Genomic DNA, 20,566 nt, shown 5'->3' with positions numbered 1-20,566 from the left:
CCCCAAAATATCACTACAACAGCCTGTGGATAAGACAAAGCTGAGTGTATTGTTCATCTACTAAGAAAGAATGTCTACAAAGTCTTATTAACAAAGTCAGGATACTGATTGACATTTCGAAGTGTGGTTTAAGATGGGTTCTTTTGATGATAGAGAGGAGCTTAATCAGGATGAGGGTAGGGTTATGATAAAATAGTTTAGGATTGTTGCAGACAGCTAGGTGAGAATTTTAAGAGAACGAGTTCAAAGAGTCTTGGGTATGAACTGGTTCAGGATGCATTCTATAGAAGAGTTCATAGTTCTTTGGGGAAGTTACTGGAACAAGCAATAATATTATTTGCAATTTTTATCTTCCTGGGGAAGAACTGCGTTCAGTAGTAAAGTTATATTGATGAAGACAGTCAACTGTATAGACAATTTTTATTCTCATCACAAAGCAAAAGCAGCAAATAAGTAAACAGAAGCGTAAGGTAGAAAAACACTGTCCAGAGCAGAAACACAGAGGATCTAAAACACACCAATAGGGGAGGGCCTGGTGACCAACCCGTACTGCAGAAAGGATGTCTTTCTCTCTGATCCAGCCTTTCTTGCCTTAGACAATCTGGATCATCATGCTATCCAATCAGTAACTTGTACACTTTTCTCATGTTGAGCAAAAAGAATAAACCAATCCAAATAGAGTATTCCATGCTAAGCCTTGGGCTCACAAGTTTAAATTCTTACAGTTCCATTCAACAACTTCGGAGTTGGAGAGAATCCCATTCGGATATGAGGGAAAAAATTACCAAGTCAAGAAATCATGAACTCTGCCGGCATGTTTAAAACTTTCAGGGTATCAGGCACGCAGTATAAGCTTATTATGCAACAAATATCAGATCTCACAGCTCGCTTCATATACGTACTACCCTGTGAACTGAAACATGTTCGTATTAGAAGTGCATTTGTTTCCAGTTACAAAAATGTGCTGGTTATGATGGATTTAGGAATTATGCTTGTTCTTCCGCATATCCACTCTATGGCATAACTCTTCTTCCCTCTTGTTATCTGGCCTCTGCTTCCACTTGGGACATCTATCACTCCTGTTATCTACCACAAGTTCCCAAAATTCCATCATCCAAGAGTTAGTCTTTTTGTTTTGATTAATAGCAACAGTCTGAGTGGTAGATGATGTGCAAAGAAGAGCCACTCATGAGGGACAGACTAGAGCTTCTCACACACCCAAGTGGCATGGGCCATAGAGTAGGAAAATCATTAGGTCTGTTTTGTGCCAGAAATCTTTGTGATGAGTAAGTTCTTCCTCATATTTCTAAACTTGGAGCTTTTCCCCCTTAGAGCCTACATATTTCACGAAGATATAATATTTGCTAAATTAAAAAGTCACACCAAATTGTCATTGAAATAAAAATACATATGCAACTATCAGTATGTTCAATTGCCTATAAATTACACAATATATAGGGAAAAGACTAGAAAGCCCTTGTTTATTTCTTCTGGACACACCAAAAAGAAATTTGTCTGTAGTCGTTGTATTTACCAAAGTGTTGTAGTGTTGCCTGGGACAATCAATAGAAGGTTACTTTTCCTTGAGTATCACAAGGTAGTGCAATCCCAGCTCTGCAAATAACTGGTTCTGTGATCTTAAACAAGCTACTTAACATATTATTTGTTCATTTACCAAATAAATGTTTCTTAGGGTTTAACTATTTGCCAGGCTTTGTGCTGAAAACTGGATAAAATGGCAGGTAAAATACAATCCTCACCCTCCATGGCTTTATAGTATAATAATATCTTCAGCTGAAAAATAAGGCAATAACTTCTACTTCAGAAGTTATGAAATTTTTATTTTTAATTTTTGCGGGTACATAGTAGGTATAAATATTTATGGGGTACATGAGTTTTTTTTATAAAGGCATGCAATGTGAAATAATAACATCATGGAGAATGAGGTATCTGTCTCCTCAAGCATTTATCCTTTGAGTAACAAACAATCCAATTACACTCTTTAAGTTATTTTAAAATGTGCAACTAAGTTATTATTGACTATAGTCACCCTACTGTCCTCTCAAATAGTAGGTGTTATCCATTCTTTCTAACTATTTTTTTGGGGGGTACCTATTAACCATTCCCACCTCCCCCAGCCCTCCCTCTACCCTACCTAGCCTCTGGTAACTATCCTTCAACTCTCTATGTCAATGAGTTCAATTGTTTTGATTTTTATATCCCCAAAATAAATGAGAACACCCAATATTTGCCTTTCTGTGCCTGGCTTATTTCACTTAACATAATGACCTCCAGTTCCATCCATGTTGTAAGGTTATGAGATTTAAATGAGATTATTATATGTGAAAAGTGCCTGATTCTGTGCCAGCTCTGTGGTCCATACTTATTTACTGTTATTTCTCTTCTTTTTCTTCCTTAGCAGAGTGTCAAGCATAATTCACTCGGATATGGTGCTAAACCTAACTTGTACATGTCAGAAATTATATATAGGCAGAGAAGATAAAAATGCTACACATGCCTGATCGAAACCATCCTGGCTAACACAGTGAAACCCCGTCTTTACGAAAAATACAAAAAAAAACTAGCCAGGCGTGGTGGCGGGCGCCTGTAGTCCCAGCTACTCGGGAGGCTGAGGCAGGAGAATGGCGTGAACCCGGGAGGCAAAGCTTGCAGTGAGCCAAGACCGCGCCACTGCACTCCAGCCTGGGAGAGAGAGCGTGACTCTGTCTCAAAAAAAAAAAAAAAAGAAAAAAAAGAAAAAAGAAAAAAAATGCTACACACGCCTGTCAGGTACTCATGCTGCTTCCAGAGGCCAAATTCGCCGTTTGGGTTTTTTAAAGGTTTGGTGGCGGGCTGCTTAAAAAAGAGTGCTATTTTTAAAAAATAACTATATTAATTTGGATTCTCCCAGAAGCAGACCCTGAGACAAAGATTAAAGTGCAGATAGTTTCACTGGGAGGTGATCCCAGGAAATCTCTGTAGAGGAGTGGGAAGGAAAGGCAGTGAATAAAGGCTGTGTTACCAAGCAAATCCTGTTGTTGGCAACTAGGGTTCAGTTCTCTGGGGAACATTTGGAGACAGTGGAGAATCCACAACGCAGAGTTGCTTCCACTGAGGGGTGAGGAGGTTGGGGTATTTGTCCAGGCACCTGCCAACCTCCGTTGGCTGAGAGCTACTCCCAGGACATCACTCCTAGGTACTTTCATCCTGCCCAAGGCTGGCACTGGGGGAACAGCATATCCCCTGGCTAGAAAATCTCCCAGAAAGGTGTAAGTGCTGGAGATAAAGAAGATGAGGGGGGCTGGGCATGGTAGCTCATGCTTATAACCCCAGCACTTTGGGAGGCCAAGATGGGTGAATGGCCTGAGATCAGGAGCTCGAGACCAGCCTGACCAGCATGGTGAAATCCCGTCTCTATTAAAAATACAAAAATTAGCCAGATGTGGTGGTGGGCACCTGTAATCCCAGTTACTTGGAGGCTGAGGGAGGGAGAATCACTTGAACCTGGGAGACGGAGGTTACAGTGATTGTGCCACCGCACTCCAGACTGGGCAACAGAGTGACCCTGGGTCTTAGAACAGAGCAAAAAACAGAAAATAGAAGGAGAAGGAGAAGGAGCAGGAGCAGGAGTAGCAGGAGAAGGAGGAGAAGCGGGGGAGGGGGAAAAAGAAGAAGAGGAGGAAGAGGATAAAAAGAAGCATCTTTTGCAATGTTCAAAACGTTTTGACTTGCCACCAAACAACTGTGTTGACTGGAGGTCTTTTCATTCTTATTAGAAGTCAAATAAGATCACACAATACCACAGACCCTGATGTAAGTAATTCTTTATTGCCTGAAAGATATTCCCATTCCTTAGCCTGACAGTCCACTTCTTCCACGAGCTAGTGCTATACTACCTGTCTCTCTCCACTCCTTGATAAGACCCCTTTTGCAAGCACGCAAGAGCCCCAGATGCATATTCCTACCCCAGGAATTACATTCATTCTGTTTCTCCTACTCAGAATGTCCCCCACCCTGACCAGTTGCCCCTCTTCAAGGCCCACATGAAGCCCCAAGCCTTTAATTAAGCATCTTGACCACATTCCTGGCCTTAACCTACCCATTCCTGGAGTTTCTTGTCTGCATCACTCATTGAGGACTTTGTACTCCTTGCCCTCCATGGTTTATCATCAAGTGAACAATCCTGTCTCTCCAAGTGGACCACAAATCCTGTTCTCATGAGTAGGGAGACTGCATGTTCCTTCTGGAAATAGCCACATCCTTTTTATTTTCACGCTTTCAATAGTCAACTGCTTAATGAATGTTGAGTTGTTACAGTGACCTGGGTTGCTTCCTCGTATCTAACTACATATTAGGCAGTCATACCTCTTTAAGGGCAATGAAGTCTCCCTGAAGTGTAATCCAGGTTTCTGAGAACCAGAAAGCTTAATTGATTCAACAATCACCTTGAACTTTAAAAGGAATTACTAAAAAGTGTTTTAAGGAATCCTACCTACTTCATTGTTTGGCAGCTTCTGCCCATCAGCTCCCTTTGCATTTATTGCTGTAACGTGAAGCAGCATGGTGTCATGATTAGGAGTATGAATTCAGGCACCAAATAGATGTGGGTTAAGAGCATGGGCACACTGAACGTGTGACCTCAAGCAAGGGAAATAGCCTCTGTATGCCTCAGTGTGTTCACTTGTGAAATGGTGATATGGTTTGACTGTGTCCCTACCCAAATCTCATCTTGAATTTTAACTCCCACAATTCCCATGTCTTGTAAGAGGAACTTGGTGGGAGGTAATTGAATCAGGGAGGCAGATCTTTCCCATGCTATTCTCATGATAGTGAGTAAGTCTCAAGAAATCTGACGGTTTTAAAAAGGGGAGTTTCCCTGCAAAAGCTCTTCTTCTCTTGTCTGCCACCACGTGACATGTGCCTTTCACCTTCCACCATGATGGTGAGACCTCCGCAGTTATGTGGAACTGTAAGTCCATTAAATCTCTTTCTTTTGTAAATTGCCCAGTCTCAGGTATGTCATTATCAGCAGCATGAGAACAGACTAATAAAAATGGGGATAGCATTATCACATCCATAAGTTTGCATGTAAAGCATTTAGCTCAGGCTGTAATAATAGAAACCACTCATTATATGTTGACTATCATTATAAGATAGATTAATTTTATATTATAATATGTACCCAAAATTAAATTTAGATTTGGATATACATTAGCAAAAATTTCAGCTAATTGTACTCTCTCCTATTAAGCAGTACAGCTGGAACTCTCTTAATACACCTCCACTGAACCAGTTCACAAAATTAACAACCACTCTCCATTCCCTCTGTAACAAATGCTGACTGACACTTGTAGGAGGCTGAATTCTCCAGATTAGGAGGCCATGCTTCTGAATACAACCTAGTACTTCTGTTCCCACCTGTGGAGTTGTATTTTCACTAAAGATTCAGCTGGGTTTGCTCCCAAACCTGGTTTTGCTAGTTCCCTTCATCATAATTATATAATTTGATTGAATATTACTCAAACTGACAAAATATGGGTGTGAAAAAGTAGTAATTATGTTAATAAAAATATAAGTTGAATATTTTGGAAGGAAAAATAAATTTGGTAAATGTTTGAATGAGGTGTGGGGAAGGCAACTATAAAAGAACTCTAGAAGAGTTCTACACTCACGTTTTGTTTTTGTTTTTGTTTTTGCAGAAGGCTTTAAATCCTCAATGTACTTTAAAGATGAAACTGGGAATCATAGAGAAAACAATATGGGGTTAGTTTACACATGAAAATGATGCAGAGCCATGATTAGCCAATTCATGCTCAATGAAAAGACCTTAGACCCACATTGGCAAATGGGTGAATAAATATACATGTATAGATTTCAAGTTAAAAGATAATGTTTAAGGTGTGTGGGTTTTTTTTTTTAACAATTCTCATTTATGACCTATTTGATTACTGACTAGCTATGATCTTTATCACAATAAAAATATTTCTTCCCTACTTTGCATTTCAATACAAAGGCTAAAATATAGCTTAGCCTCACTTGTAGGCTAAAAGCCCTGGACAAGAAATCTAGCTTTTTGAGAAGAATCCAGAATCTTTTGCAAATGTTCACCTTAGGGGCTGCATTTTGACAGCTCCATTTCTGAAACAGGGCCAAGAAATGTTTTACCAGTCCTGGTCTCCCCAGTTACTTTTCAACACAACCAACCTGCACTCTGGGAGCCAGGAAGTCTCCAGAAAGTTCAGTAGAGGCATCCCTATCCCAAGATGTGATCTGGAATTAGTCTTGCCATCTTACACACAATATACATGCGGTGAACTTGGACCTCTACATACTTTCAGAAATACAACCCCCTTCCACTCTAAAACTGTCTACGTCTACCCAATCCCTAACTCTCCCAATGCTTTCAAATTATTTCCCCACTTTCCAGCACCTGAAATTAAACCCTCTATGAGCTCACCTGCCTGGGATCCTGAGACTCAACTTGCTCTAATTTATACCATGCTGTGTGAGCTGGACATTTCCCCTAGATGCAATGGAATATTCAGAAGCATGATACAGTTATCTTCCTGATTTCAAGTGTGGTCCATGTCTGGAGACTCCTAATTTACATCCTACTTGCCGGATCAGATCCTGGGGACCTCCGCACTGGTCAAACCCACTTTTACCCTGCTGGTTAGGACACTATCATTTGGAAAGCACTATCATTTGGACTAGATTCCTAGGCTGGGTCCAAGCCTCTGACTCCTTATCTGTCATTGGCCCATTCCTGTGGTACGGTTTACCTCACGGGGAACCTAGTATGGACTGACTATGCCATGAATCAGGACCATTCTTGGATTCTTGCCTTCATGGCTTCCACCATATTCTAAATCAAATGCACTCTCCTGCCATTTGGGAAAACAAAGAGTTTAGCCTATTCCAGGTTTATTCCAACTCACCTGGCTTGGTCTTCTTCTTGGGCAATGTAATTTTAGGATATAGACCAAAATCTGTTAAGCAAAAGTACTTTACTTTGGATTTATCCTGAAATAATTCTGCAGAAATTTTCTGTGGAAGACTTTAAAACAATCACCTGTTTTGGTTTGTTTGCTCTCCTCTACTTCATGAGCTGTTACCTAAGGATAAGAAGAAACATAATAGGGCTTTCCAGAGTTTTCATGTAAGGGTCCCCCACCCTCACACCAAGTAAAGTTTAGAGAAATGGTATGAGGTCAGAGCAAGAATGGGGTCACGTCTGATCCTATCCTACATACTAGTTATACTTGCTCCAATAGATGCATATTTTTTGACATTTTTTACAGCCAAGAGTTGGGGGGGGGGTTTCTATTTCAATAAAGAGAAAAAAACTATTTTATTTTATTTTTGTTTTTTTGAGACAGGGTCTCTCTGTCACGCAGGCTAGAGCACAATGCTCCAACCCACTGCAGCCTCAACCTCCCAGGCTCAAGTGATCCTCCCACCTCAGCCTCCCAAGTAGCTGGAACTACAGGTGCCTGCCACCACACCCAGCTAATTTTTGTATATTTTTTTTTTGTCAGAATCAGACTTTATTTAGCAATCTGAAAATGTGTTCTTCTGGCTTTAAGTTTTGCAAAATGGGTCATAAGTCAAAGACACATTTGTTCACTATCTCTTAGTATGTGTGATTATGTCTCTGTATAGACAAGTGTCTGTCTATAGATGCTTTTGCTTTTTATAGTGATTATAGTTCCACTTTAATGTATAAAGTCTTATTCTAGTAATGCTAAAACCTGAATTAAATATTCCCTGAGTCTAGTGTTCTCTTCTCCCCAGCCTGCCTCCCTCCATCTCTCCCATAAGGCTGCTTCTCCACCTCCATTAATGCCAGGTCTTTAGAGAGCACCAGCATTCCTACTGAGAACCCAGGGATGGTTGCTGGCTCTTATATCCCTCTGACCTATACCCTCTGGTTGAAGAGCTTCTTTGGGGAGGTGTGGGGTAAGAGGAGTCTTGGCAGTTTCTCTTTAGAGTTGTGCATTTTCACTGGTAGGTACCTCTTCTTGAGGTTCAGGTGCTGTGAAGTTGCTCTGGTCTGGTACCATGGAGACTTTAAACTGGTCTTGGCCCTCTGAGGAGTCAGCTAAGACAAGCTTATTATCCTCTTCCTTATCTTCCATCTTCTTTGCCTCTCCAGGTTCTGAAGCAATCTGAGATGTCATTAAGGTGGGAAAAGTGCAAAGTTCTTCGGGGTTCTGATCGTGGATGTTTTCATTTTCTTTGGCCTCAGGAGTTCTTACTGGTTTCTCTGGTGGTTCTGGATTAGGAGAGACCTCTAGGGAGGTCCTAGGACTTGGAGTCTCAGTCCCCAAGGAGACCCTAGGGCTGGTGGGTGAATCCCCTCAAGAGGCTGGAGGGCTGGAGGGTATGTTCCCTGAGGAGGGCCTGGGGCTTGGAGTGTCTCTGGGTGGAGGAGGCCTACTAGGGGGTGCTGAGGTCCTCTGGAGAGAGGCTCTCTTCTTTGGTTGTTCAAATCCTTCACTTGTGGTGTGAGTTCGGAGGACTACTTCTGTGGCAGATAATGCAGGCTGCCTTGAAGGACGCAGGGCTCTGCCTGGTGATGGAGCTGGGGAGCTAGGGAGAACTTCCTCCTGGGACTTGCCACTCTCAATGGTAGGCGAGGGCTGGGCCTGGGTGGGGCTATTGCAGGCTGGTAGAGGCTCTTCTTCCTCAGAGAAGCTTGCTTCAGATTCTTCCTTTTCTATTTCTTCATCTTCTAAGGGCTCCTTGATCTCACAATTATCTTCTCCCTGGGCTGCATCAGGTGCCAGATCTTCAGTTGTTGAGACAGATTCACTCTCACTCTTCAAGGAAAGTGTAGAGGGACTAGTAGGTGAGGTAAGAGGACTGGAGACCACAGATGTTTGAACCGGGGTAGAAATGACTAAAGAGCGCCTGCTGCTGCTTGATAGTCCCTTTACCACAAACACTTTATTGGAATGTTGCTTCTCCAGTTTGCTCATCACCTCCTAGAGATTGTGGTTCAGCTTGCTCATTTCCCTGTAGAAGACATCCCTCAAGTTGGAAATGTTTTGGAAGATGGTCACATAGTAGCCAATGTGACTATTACAAAGAATAGGCAGCTCCTCTAGTAGTTCTTAGTTCAGATCTTCAAACACAGTCTGGGCTTTGTTGAACTCTTCCTCTGTCTTGGAAGTCTTGGCCTCATCTTTCTTCTTGGCATTCTGCACTGAGTCCAGGTGATGTCGGGCACCATCATAATCCACGAGTTTTCAACCCCGCTTGGCAATTCCCTCCTTAATATCACTGAACTGGGCCAAGTAGTAAACCAAAGGTGAACGATTTGAACAAAGCACTAACAACTTCTACCAACAACAGGCAGAAGACCATAAGCTCTACAAGGACCTTGAGAACTTCCTTAGTGCAGCTAAAGTGATGCATGAAAGTTCAAAAAGAGTGTCAGAAACCCTGTAGGAGATCTACAGCAGCAAGTGGGATGGTCATGAGGAGCTGAAGGCCATTGTAGGGAATAATGATCTCCTTTGGGAAGACTACGAGGAGCAACTGGCTGACCAGGCTGTGAGGGCCATGGAAAACTAATTTTTGTATTTCTTGTAGAGATGGGGTTTCGCCACATTACCCAGGCTGGCCTCAAACTCATGCAATTCACCTGCTTCAGCCACCCAAAGTGCTGGGATTACAGGCTTGAGCCACTGCGCCTGGTGATAAAACTATTTTAAACTGGAGAGAAGTGGATGGAATCAATCAAACGTTTGTTGAGCCTACTATGTGCACTGATTCACTTATCCCGCAAGTATTTATGGAATGCCTGCTCTGTGAAGTCCTCATGCTGGGTGAGCCCTGCCTGAGGATGCAGAAACTAACAATAGGGCATAATCTTACTGACATGGAATTTACTGGTCAGGACAAACTTATGTCAAACACCGGCTATTATTGTGTCTGTGGCTGGATCATCCTGACATCTTGGTATTTCAGTTGCTGAGTGGTGATTGTATAATTTTTGTGATTTTTATGTCTTTTGTGAGGAGGATAGGAAAATAGGTACAATTTTACCATCTGTTATTTTGGAAGCTGGGAGGATAAATGAAAGACATGAAAGATAGGCTAATTGGTTTGCATATTTAACAGTAGCTTACAAGAAAAAAGAGTTAAAACAAAAGGTCAAAATGAGAAAGACAAACATGTATTGATGCTATGCATGCTCTCCTGGTTTTCCAACAGCAGTTAAATGGAAAATCAGAAACAATTTTACCACTTCACAATAGTTAAACAAAGAAAACACTACCAAGAACAAAACCCTCCCTCCGCTACCTTGAGCCCACTTGTCTCCCCTCTTGCTGGTGTCTCTCTCTTTCCCACAGACAACACTTTCCAGTCCTGGCACTCCTACAGTACGTCAACAGAAATAAGAGCATGTGCCCAGCAGCTACAATTAGCTAGTCACTGAGATTGTGAAAACCCATTCAACTCCCTGGTTTAGGCTAAGTGGCATTTTCAATATATCTGTGGTACTGAGGAAAAGCAGGCAGGAACAAAGACACCAGTACTATCTCCAAATAAGAATAAGGCTTCAGTGTCCCTCCACTGGGATAGCAAAAGGATTCAGGACCCTGACACACATGCACAGGTGTTGTCTTTTGCAGACCAATTTGGCCACATTTTGCTGTGGTTTGCATGGCACCGTGGAAATCAGTGTGGTCCCTTGGGAAAGAGGAATGGAGGCTCTGTCAGGAAACCTGGATTCTGGAGCCAATGCTATGGCTTCCTCGAGGCTTCTGAGTCTCAACTTTTCCACCAAGTGAGGACAGTAATGTTCAACTTCTTACCTCTCAGCACAGAAATGAAAATTAAATGGATTAATATGTCAAAGTGATTTTTCAAATCGTAAGGTATGATGCCTATAGGAATCATTAACACTGAATGACACTGTTGAATACCAAAGGTTTTTAAATGCAAAATGAGGCAACTACATAGGAGTTTATTATACAAGATTATGCTGCAAATCTCTGCACTGCTGCAGAGGTTATCTAGCATTTGAAGAGATACTGTTTGAGGCTGGTGGAGCCAAAACCACTGACAATGATAAATCTACAGCGTCAGAGGAAAGGACAACACAGGAACTAATGATGTTGCAGAAGGTGCTGAGTAGTTGGCATAACCAAATCCAGATGTCCATGGAAGAAGGGCAGGGGACATTTCTGACAATTGAAATGTACAAACAAGCCCTGAGCCACCATCAAGTGAAAGACGTCCCTCCCCTGCCTACCATATGGCCAGAGTGGCTTACAGGTAGCTCAACCGTGGGACGGATTTGGCCTCATCCCTTCCCTTGCTCACCTGGCACATAAAACTAATAAAAATCATTGCTGGAAACAACCCAAATGTCCCTGACTGATGAATGGATGAGTACAATGTGGTACATCTCTATAATGGAATATTATTCAGCCATAAAAAGGAATGACGTATTGATATATACTACAGTATGGATGGATCTTGAAAATGCATGCTAAGTGAAAGAAGTCAGATACTATGTGACTGGTAAGACACATAATATGTGACACAAAAGGCCACATATTGTGTGACTCCATCTGTATGATATGTCTGGAACAGGCAAATTCTAGAGACAGAAAGCAGACTGGTGTCACCTAATGCTGGGGAGTTGGGGAAAAAGAAGAGCTACTGCCAATAGTGGTTGTTGAAAATTATCTAAAGATTGATCGTGATGATCGTTGCATGTATCTGTGAATATACTAAAAACCATTGAATTATGTACTTTAAATGGGAAACTTGTAATTTTTTTTAAGTCATGTTCTCTCTCTGACCTGTTCCTAACTAACATTGTCATTCTCTGGCCAAGGTCAACAGCATCACACAGTTAAATCCACTCTCTCTCATTAGTGCTCCTATGAAGAGATGGCTGTGTGTGCAGGGACAGGGCTCTGAAACCTGATTGCAGACACATGCTGCAGTTTTTAGGCGAGACTTCCTCAGGCACTTTTAATAGTCTGTCTTCCTTTAAGCCTCTATTAAATTAGAACAATTTAGGTATTTTGCGTTCTCTGTTTTCTTTCATGGTCTTCTCAGAATCAGATTAGAGAGACAAAAATAAACCAACTCTCTGCTTTCCAAAACCAATGACTATTTAAAATGGATCTGTCTAGGTTAGGGACAGACAGCCTTAGTCCCAACCAGTAGCCACTAGCTGACATTTCTGCACAAACCCACAGTTATCACCTTTGCTCTTACTTATACCTTATGATGTTTCCCATTTACCCAAAATACATCATTCTTATTACTCTTTCTCTCGTGGACTCTTCTCTTTCTTAGCAGTTTTGTGTGGGTGTTTGCTTATACCCCCATATCCCCCACCTCCACTGCTCCATAGCTTGCAAGCTTCAGCTCTGACAGTGAAGTTCACCTTCCTGGCCCCAGAACCTGGCGCAGACAAGACCTCCAATAAACATTTACTGAAGACATAATAGAGCCCTCAGAGTGCTGCTTTGGAGGTGAGTCATGATCAAGATTGCCTCATTTCCTTTAGGTAATAAGTAATATTTAGTCAAAAGAGTCTGAGCTCCTCCACCTGTCCTTAAACCAAATTTGTAGCTAGCACACATTTCCTCCCAAGTGTTCTTCCCTTTGGAGAAAACTCATCGTCTATGGGGTCTTGAGGGGTTGATCGTTTGGCCCCACACCTGGTCAATGATATGGCCAGTGGTTGTTATTCTGGCCACTTTGATTGGCTAAAGGTTGGGCACATGACCAAAACTTGGCAGATCGGAGTCCTCTTGAAACATCTCCACCAGCACTTTCAGGAAAGATGTTCTAAGACAGAGTTTCTCAGTATTGGCCCTCTTGACATTTTGTTCTGGATAATTGTCTGTTATGGGAGCTGTCTTGTACTTTCTAGGATGGTCAGCAGCATTCCCAATAGATGCCAGCAACAAATCCCAGTTGTGACAACCAAAAATATTTCTAGACATTGCCAAATTTCCGTGGTGGTAGGGTGCAAAATTAACCCTGGTTAGGAACCACTGCTGTAAGATGTGTCAGTGAGGACAAAATAAACTGGACTTATCTGCATCTGTGCTCCTTGTGGCTCCCTGGAAGGAAGCTTCCATGGAGAAGCCATCTGCAACAAGAGAAGTTGAAGTCAGCAGAAAAAGAGAAAGAAAGTTGAGATGTGGAGAAAGAGACCTAATGATACCTGTTAAATTTCACTTGAATTTGATTTTGGGGGGTTACTTGCAACTAAAGTAGACTCCTGACATCCATCCATCAGCTTAATCCATAACAACCCAGTTTTTCTTCTAGAAGCCCATTTGCCTATTCTAACCAAACAAGACAAGCTGGTCAAAAATGTCCATGATCAGGCCAAAAAAAAAAAAAAAAAAATCAGACATAAAAACCTCCTGCCCATCCTTGGATACATCTTGATCAACTTTTGTATTCTTCATATCTGTTTTAGCATAGTGTGGGACACAAAGTAGTTATCTTCCAAAAGAGGTAAGAGAATCTCCTGGCACTGCCTTAACAAATTATCACCAATCCAGTGGCTTAAAGTAGCAGAAATTTATTCTCTCACAGTTCTGGAGGCCAGAAGTCTGAAATCAAGGTGTCAGTAGGATTGTTTTTCTCTGAAGACTCTGAGAGAAGCCTTTTTTGGTTGTCACAACTGAGGCTTGTTGCTGTCATCTACTGGGAATGCCTCTGCTCCATGCCTTTCCTAGCTTCTGGTCATTGCCAGAGTCCTTGGTGTTCTTTAGGTTGTAGCTGCACTGTTCCATCTCTGCTGTCATCATCACACGACCTTCTTTCCTATGCATCTCTGTATATGAGAGTCCTCTTCTCTTACGAGAACATCAGACATTGGACTTAGGACCCACCCTATCCAGTATGACTTCATCTTAACTAATTACATGCACAAAGACCCTATTTCTGAATAAGGTCACATTCTGAGGTTCCAAGTGAATGTGAGTTTGGCAGGATACTATTAAACCCTATGCAGTTGGCAGAACAATATCTTATATTTGTAGAGAATTTACAGTTTCTAAAGCATTTTTAAGAAAAGAAATAGGGCAGACAGTTATACAAGTCCCATTTTTTCAGGTTCCCTATGATGAGTGAAGAACACTGAGCTCCACAGAGTGAGCTAGAGAACCACTTGACACCGCCAGCTGAGAGACTGGAAACAGTCCAACTGCAGACCACTATCCCTCTCTTCTGTACTCTGCCTCAAATTTTATCTGCAGCCTCAGCTCAGGGATCTAAATGCTCACTATCTTGTTTTAAGAGCCATCTGAATTTCCATTTGGAATTCCATCCAAAGCAATACACCACCAAAGCCAGCCAAAGAAACTGCTATTTATTTTTCCAGTTTATTTTGCAACATGGGCATGCATTTTTAATGCATATATTAATCAAACTGCTTTCTAGATGCTTTGACCCAGAAGCTAAGTTCAAAGACTCCAACAAGGCACTGGCAATGGCAGCCAGAATCTTGGCATTTAACGGTTATTACACATCAAGGGTCTTTGTTCTCATATGATCACTAGCAATGGCTCCTGGATGGAAGCAAATGAGAAAATAGAGGTAACTTTGCTTTGCTTCATGGCCAAATCCTGGGGTGAAAAAACTCAACTAGAGAATCTTGGAACATTCAAGAGTTCTTTAAAATAAAATAACTCATTACTTCATGATCATAATATCATATGGCAGGACTAAAATCTAAACTGAAGCTAAAAGTAGAACTCTGGGAATACATTTTGAAGCACGGTCATGCTTACCTCCAGTTATCAATGACAGTCATTTGAAATGTTGGATTATCTCCACTCATTCTTGCTTTCCAGTAAGAAATAGGACTTGAATTTCATTTGTGAGAAGGGACTCTGTTTTCTCTCTACTTACTCTCAGTATCTAGCCAACTGAAGAATTTGACAGAGTGTTAATTCTCCCTAAGATATACTGTCCTCAGGTAGCAGTTATTCATCAAAGAAAGACTACAAATAGCGCTTTAAGTGAGGATTTACTAAAATCAGTTTTTGCATTGTAGACATTAGCACTGCCTGTGTCTATGTTTACCTAGAGTTAGGATGACAGATGAGAACCATGTTTTCCCCAGGATCCAGTCCCAGAAGTTATGGTTTAAGCTTGGGAGGAAGACATGAAGGCAAGCTCATTGAATTGTGCAGACAGACGAATCATTTGTTTGGATTCAGGGCTCCATTTTACATTTTACTCCTTACGTGGACAGATAACTTTGTTCTTGACATTCTGGACAGGGGCAGCCCATCCTCACAACTCTGATCAATTTGCACCAAGAGGGTGAAAAGTCACAAGACACTCAGAGTTGCTGGGTATTTCACTGGCCTAAGTCCACCTACAGACTCTCTCTCTCTGTGTCTCTCTCTCTCTCTCTCTTTTTCTTTTTGGAGGTCTGTGATTTCTGAGACCCCTGATTCCAAGTAAACCAGACCAGAAATATTTTAAGAGCCCCCAGTCAGTGAGCTGGTTCTTTTTGCCTTCTAAAGACCTGTTGTCAGCAAACAAAATACCCTAGCCAAAATAAATGACATTTTTATAGGCAGGACTTTAATCACCTGAATCAGAAAAAGAACGTTTATCTCTCCCTAACCTAAAAACCCACCAAACTATATCAAAACTACCAAACATCCATTACTGAGATGTGAAGAGCACATATTTGGTCTTGAGCTGTAATGTGTAATTCAAGCTTTAAACACACGTGTGCTTATGTAAAACTCTATAACCATCCCCCAGAAGATTTTATGCCATGATTACACCTTTCATAACACTGTGTTAATTCATAACTTTTATTTTTTTCTTTGAATAAAAGAGGAATGCAAGTAGAAAACTGAGTTGTAAACAAAATTTTAAATCTCAAAACAGAATTCCGAAGATGAAGTTGATAATTCTGCCATGAGAATAATATGTAATTGTCAATAACTTGGGTGATGAGGAAATGCAGAAACTTCCACACAAGAAGAGAGTATGAGTCAACAATTTACAAAGTTGAAGTCTAAAAGAAATGCTGTGTCAACATTTGTAACGCCCTAAAGTAAATGGAGAAGGTTGACATGAGCTCATTTACCATAATCTGAGCTGTGAGAACAAGGGTCTCATCATCTTCATCATTGGTGGTTCCCAAACAAATGGAAGATTTTAACAGGAATGTACAGGCTGAAATTCTAAACAGATTTAATACAGTTAGGCTTCAGGTTAATATGCAGGAAGCTGAGAGTTCTGCAGTGGGATGAAAGAAAAGTTTGGGATGGCTGGGAGAAAGTGTAGGTCACACTTGTTTTAGAATTTGCTGTGAAAAGACTGTCATTAGCAAAGACAAAAACCTGTGAAGAATAAACCATAGGTTCAACAGAAAATGATATAACTTTCTTTTATTTTTTTTAAACAGCTTTTTGTGGTACTTCTGACTCCTACACACAACACTCAAGGGTCCTATCACCTTTCATAATCTTGGACAAATCAGGTCATCCAGATGGATTTCAGTTCTGCATGTGTACAAAATGAAAGGTTGAATAATCTCCAAGGGCACTTTGAGCCCTGACATTCTATGCTCTTATTCTTTAGAATCATTTTGGAATAGTGGAACAATGATAGACCCTGGAATAAGAGAGACAAGTATTTAAATCCTAGTTCTCTTCCTTAATAGCTGTCCACCTTTGAACAACTACTAAGTTGTTCAAAACTGTGTAAGTTTATTGAGCTCAAATTTCTTAACTGAAAAATAAAAATAAGAATCCATCTCATAGGGTTTTATGAAGATTAGCTCTAACATATATAACATACCTAGCCCAGTGCCTGGCACCCAATGCACAGTCAACATTAGCCTTTTAGATCATCCTGCTCACCAGTTCCCCTTCCCAGCTTTCTTCAGATTTTACTGAATAGACTTGATTCCCGACACATCACACATCCTATATAAATACCTCTGTTTCATCTTGCTAACTTTGTAATAATTTTGTTAGCACTATTTTAGTTGATCAACTTTATGCAAATCCCAAAACAAATGCCCAGCAAATTATGAGCCAGTTTCGTAATGTTAGAGATCCAAAGGGAAGGGAATACATAAAAGTCTGCACTAAAAACCATGGCTTTTCCACGGCTATGGCAAACTACACAGGAAACAGATTTCACAGTTTGGAAATTATCAAAGGCAAAATAGACCATTTGGGCTCTGGGAAAAGCATTTCAACCCCAAAGGATAAGAACAAAAGGAAAATAGTAACTACAATAAATGGCCAGATTCAAAGGTCCATTTTACCTGGGTTGAAGCACAGAAACCTAGAGCTGAAAGGGATGACAGCTAATTCCAGACTCCTTATTCTATAGATGGAGAAATTGCTTGCCCACTCATTTCTTAGCCCCATACAGCACTTCCTATGAAGCCACAGTAGCCTGAATTTCTTGCACACAGGGACATAAGATTTCCTATGTGTTGGTGTGAGTGCCTCCCACCTTACTAAGTAAGAAGACCCAGATTACTGTTCAAAAGCAAGTGGTTAAGAACTATCCAATTACCAACAGTTTAGATAATACATGCATACATAAATTATGTATATGCATTTTGTATGTGTGTATAAGTGCAAACGTATTTAATATATAAATAACAGTTCTATCATTATAAGATAGGTTCAAATAGAAACCCTAAAGATACTACAATAAAAATTAATGTTTTTGTGGAAAATTTCATTTCTGAAGCATTCTTCAGATATTTTTTAATGCAACATTAATCCATGTGCTCCAGGAGTCAAGACAGAGCCCCCAAGCTCAAATAATCCAGAAAAAGCCACCTTCTCTACTCTCACATCACCCGTGACAGGAGTGATAAGGAAGCAACAGAATGCTGCATGCATGTGGCATGAGGCCCACACCTCTAAAAAACACAGTCCAGGCCCATGAATTGCTTGGAAACCATGAAGTCTGAGCCCATCGTGCCCTTCATCACTTTTCCCATCTGTTACAAAGTCTACTAGGTGATCCATCATCCTGACTCTAATCTCTGAATTATTTTTGGCACTGAGGCAATTCCCCACCATCATGCTTCCTCCCCAGAATTTCTATTTGGTTTTAAATTTAACTGTTTTATGCCACTTTATTGATATTCTCTATTTGGTGAGAAATTGTTCTCATATTTTTCTTTGGTTCTTTAGACATAATTTCCTTCAGTTGTTTGAACATATTTAAAATAGCTGATGTAAAGTCTTTGTATAGTAAGTCTAATGTCTGAGCTTCCTCAGGGACAATTTCTATTGATTGTTTTTTTTCTTGTGTGTGAGCCATACTTTCTTATTTATTTCAATGTTACATAATTTTTTGTTGGAAATTGGATATTTTAAATAACATAGCATGGGAACTCTGGAAATCAGATATTTTTCTCTCTCCAGGATTTGTTGTTGTTGCTGCTGTTGCTGCTGTTTGTTTATTCAGTGACTTTTCTGAAGTAATTCTATAATACTGCATTCATTGTCATCTGTGGCTGCTGAAGTATCTACCTGGTAAGCATGGTGATCAGCAACTAAGTAGACAGATATGTTCTTTAACTTATGGAATCAATAAGTCTTTGCCGAGAAACTCTGTATGCATCTTGAGAGAGGCATCAACACTCCATCAGTCAGTTTACAACTCTGCTTCAGCACTTACCTCCTGCCTGGGCACAGCCTTAAGGTCAGCTAGAGGTGAGAGCACAAATCCTTCTCAAGTCTCTCCTGGGCATGTGCACAGCCTTACACATGAGCATGGCCTTCTAGATTCCCAGGAATGTGAAGGACCTTTTTAAAATGGCTTTTGGTCATTTCATTTCCCAGATTTTCCTTTTAAGCTTTTTGATTGGCTTATTGTTTGGTCAAACTGTTATCTATCATCTCAGGTAGCTAGGATACTAAACAATTGCCATTGATTGTTTTCAACAAATCCTCCTGGAGAAAGCGGGCAAGCTCTGACTCAGGTTAAATAAAAACAAACATTGTGAGTGGGGTCTTCCATGAAACTAACAGACAGGTCAAATAATGACAATTCTCTGTAAATGGAGCTTTGGAGGAGCTCCAAACCCACTTTGCTCCCTCCAGAGACTGTCCAGCTGCTGGTTTTCACTGGCATCATGAGCTGCTGCTTTTCAAAACTACCACAGAGCTAGAGAGAACAGGATCAGAATAGGGCAAATTAAAATGCCACAAAGTCCATGATTCTATCAATATTTATCCAGTTTTCTTGTAAAAACCACTCTCTGGATTGCTGCAAACTTTTAGCTGATTTACAGAGTTCTGAGGAAGTGGATCCTGACAAGTATGCCAGCGTTCTAATTGTTTTTATGAAGAAGAGGATTTTTGAAAGTCCTTATTCTGACATTCTCATTGATATCCCTGTGGGCTAGAGTACTGTCAGAGCTATCTAATGTCTCCTGTCTGTCTTCTCTCCAATCTGTCTGTATAATGCTGCTGAAGTAATGAAAAATTCTAATGATGTCCTCCCTCGCTTAAAAACCTACAATGATTTCCCATTCCTTTCACTAATATTGAGATATTTTACTGTGGAACAAATATTCTCCATGATCTCGTACCCACCTACCTTGCTGGCTTCATCTCCCACAATTCACCTTAACTTCCAGTCAACTGGACTGGCTGTCATTCACAGATCAAAATCCCCGGCCTCCTTGGTGACACATCTGATCTTTTCAGCAAGTTCTCTCTTTCCCCACCTTCTTTACTTCCAGAGCCTTTCCACTGTGCTTTCACATGGCGGGGATAAAGTACATTCAGTGGCTCAAAACTCAAGGTTTTTTTTTTCTATAATTTCAACTTTTATTTTAGATTCGGGAGGCACATGGGCACATTTGTTACACGGGTATATTATATGGAGGTTTGGGATATGATTAAACCCACCACCCAGATAGTGAGCATAGTACCCAATAGGTAGTATTTCAACTCTTGGCCTCCTTCCTACCTCCCCACTCTAGTAGTCTCCAGTGTCTATTGTTGCCATCTTCATGTCCATGAGTACTCAATGTTTATCCCTCACTTACGACAACATGCAGTATTTGGTTTTCTGTTTCTGCATTGATTTGCTTAGGGTAATGGCTTCCAGCTGCTTCCATGTTGCTGCAAAGGACATGATTCTGTTCTTTTTTATGGCTGCAAAACCTTGATATTAAAAGTTAGTTAGACCCAAAGAATCTGGAATACTGTACAGACCTCATGATGGTATATTTGCATATATCCAGACTCTCTAATGATCTTAAAAAAATCAACAAGCAAAAAACAAATAATGCCATTGAAAAGTGGGCAAAGGACATGAATAGACATTTCTCAAAAGAAGACATACTAGTGGCCAACAAATGTATCAAAAAATGTTCAATAGTACTAATCATCAGAGAAATGCAAATCAAAACCACAATGAGATACCATCTCACACCAATCAGAATGGCTATCACTAAAAAATTAAAAAATAACAGGTGTTGGTGAGGTTGCAGAGGAAAGGGGATGCTTATACATTGTTGGTGGGAATGTAAATAAGTTCAGTCACTGTGGAAAGC

The 20,566-nt window shown here is 40.7% G+C and overlaps 1 pseudogene; it reads right to left on the bottom strand.

Annotated features, from left to right (window-relative positions):
* Positions 1-7,985: 7,985 nt before the first annotated feature.
* Positions 7,986-9,200, bottom strand: LOC711702 (bridging integrator 2 pseudogene; annotated as a pseudogene).
* Between the last annotated feature and the right edge of the window lie 11,366 nt (positions 9,201-20,566).

This window comes from Macaca mulatta, chromosome 6 (genome assembly GCF_049350105.2).
Source record: "Macaca mulatta isolate MMU2019108-1 chromosome 6, T2T-MMU8v2.0, whole genome shotgun sequence".
Lineage (NCBI taxonomy): Eukaryota > Metazoa > Chordata > Mammalia > Primates > Cercopithecidae > Macaca > Macaca mulatta.
This window is presented reverse-complemented; position numbering and strand designations above follow the sequence as displayed.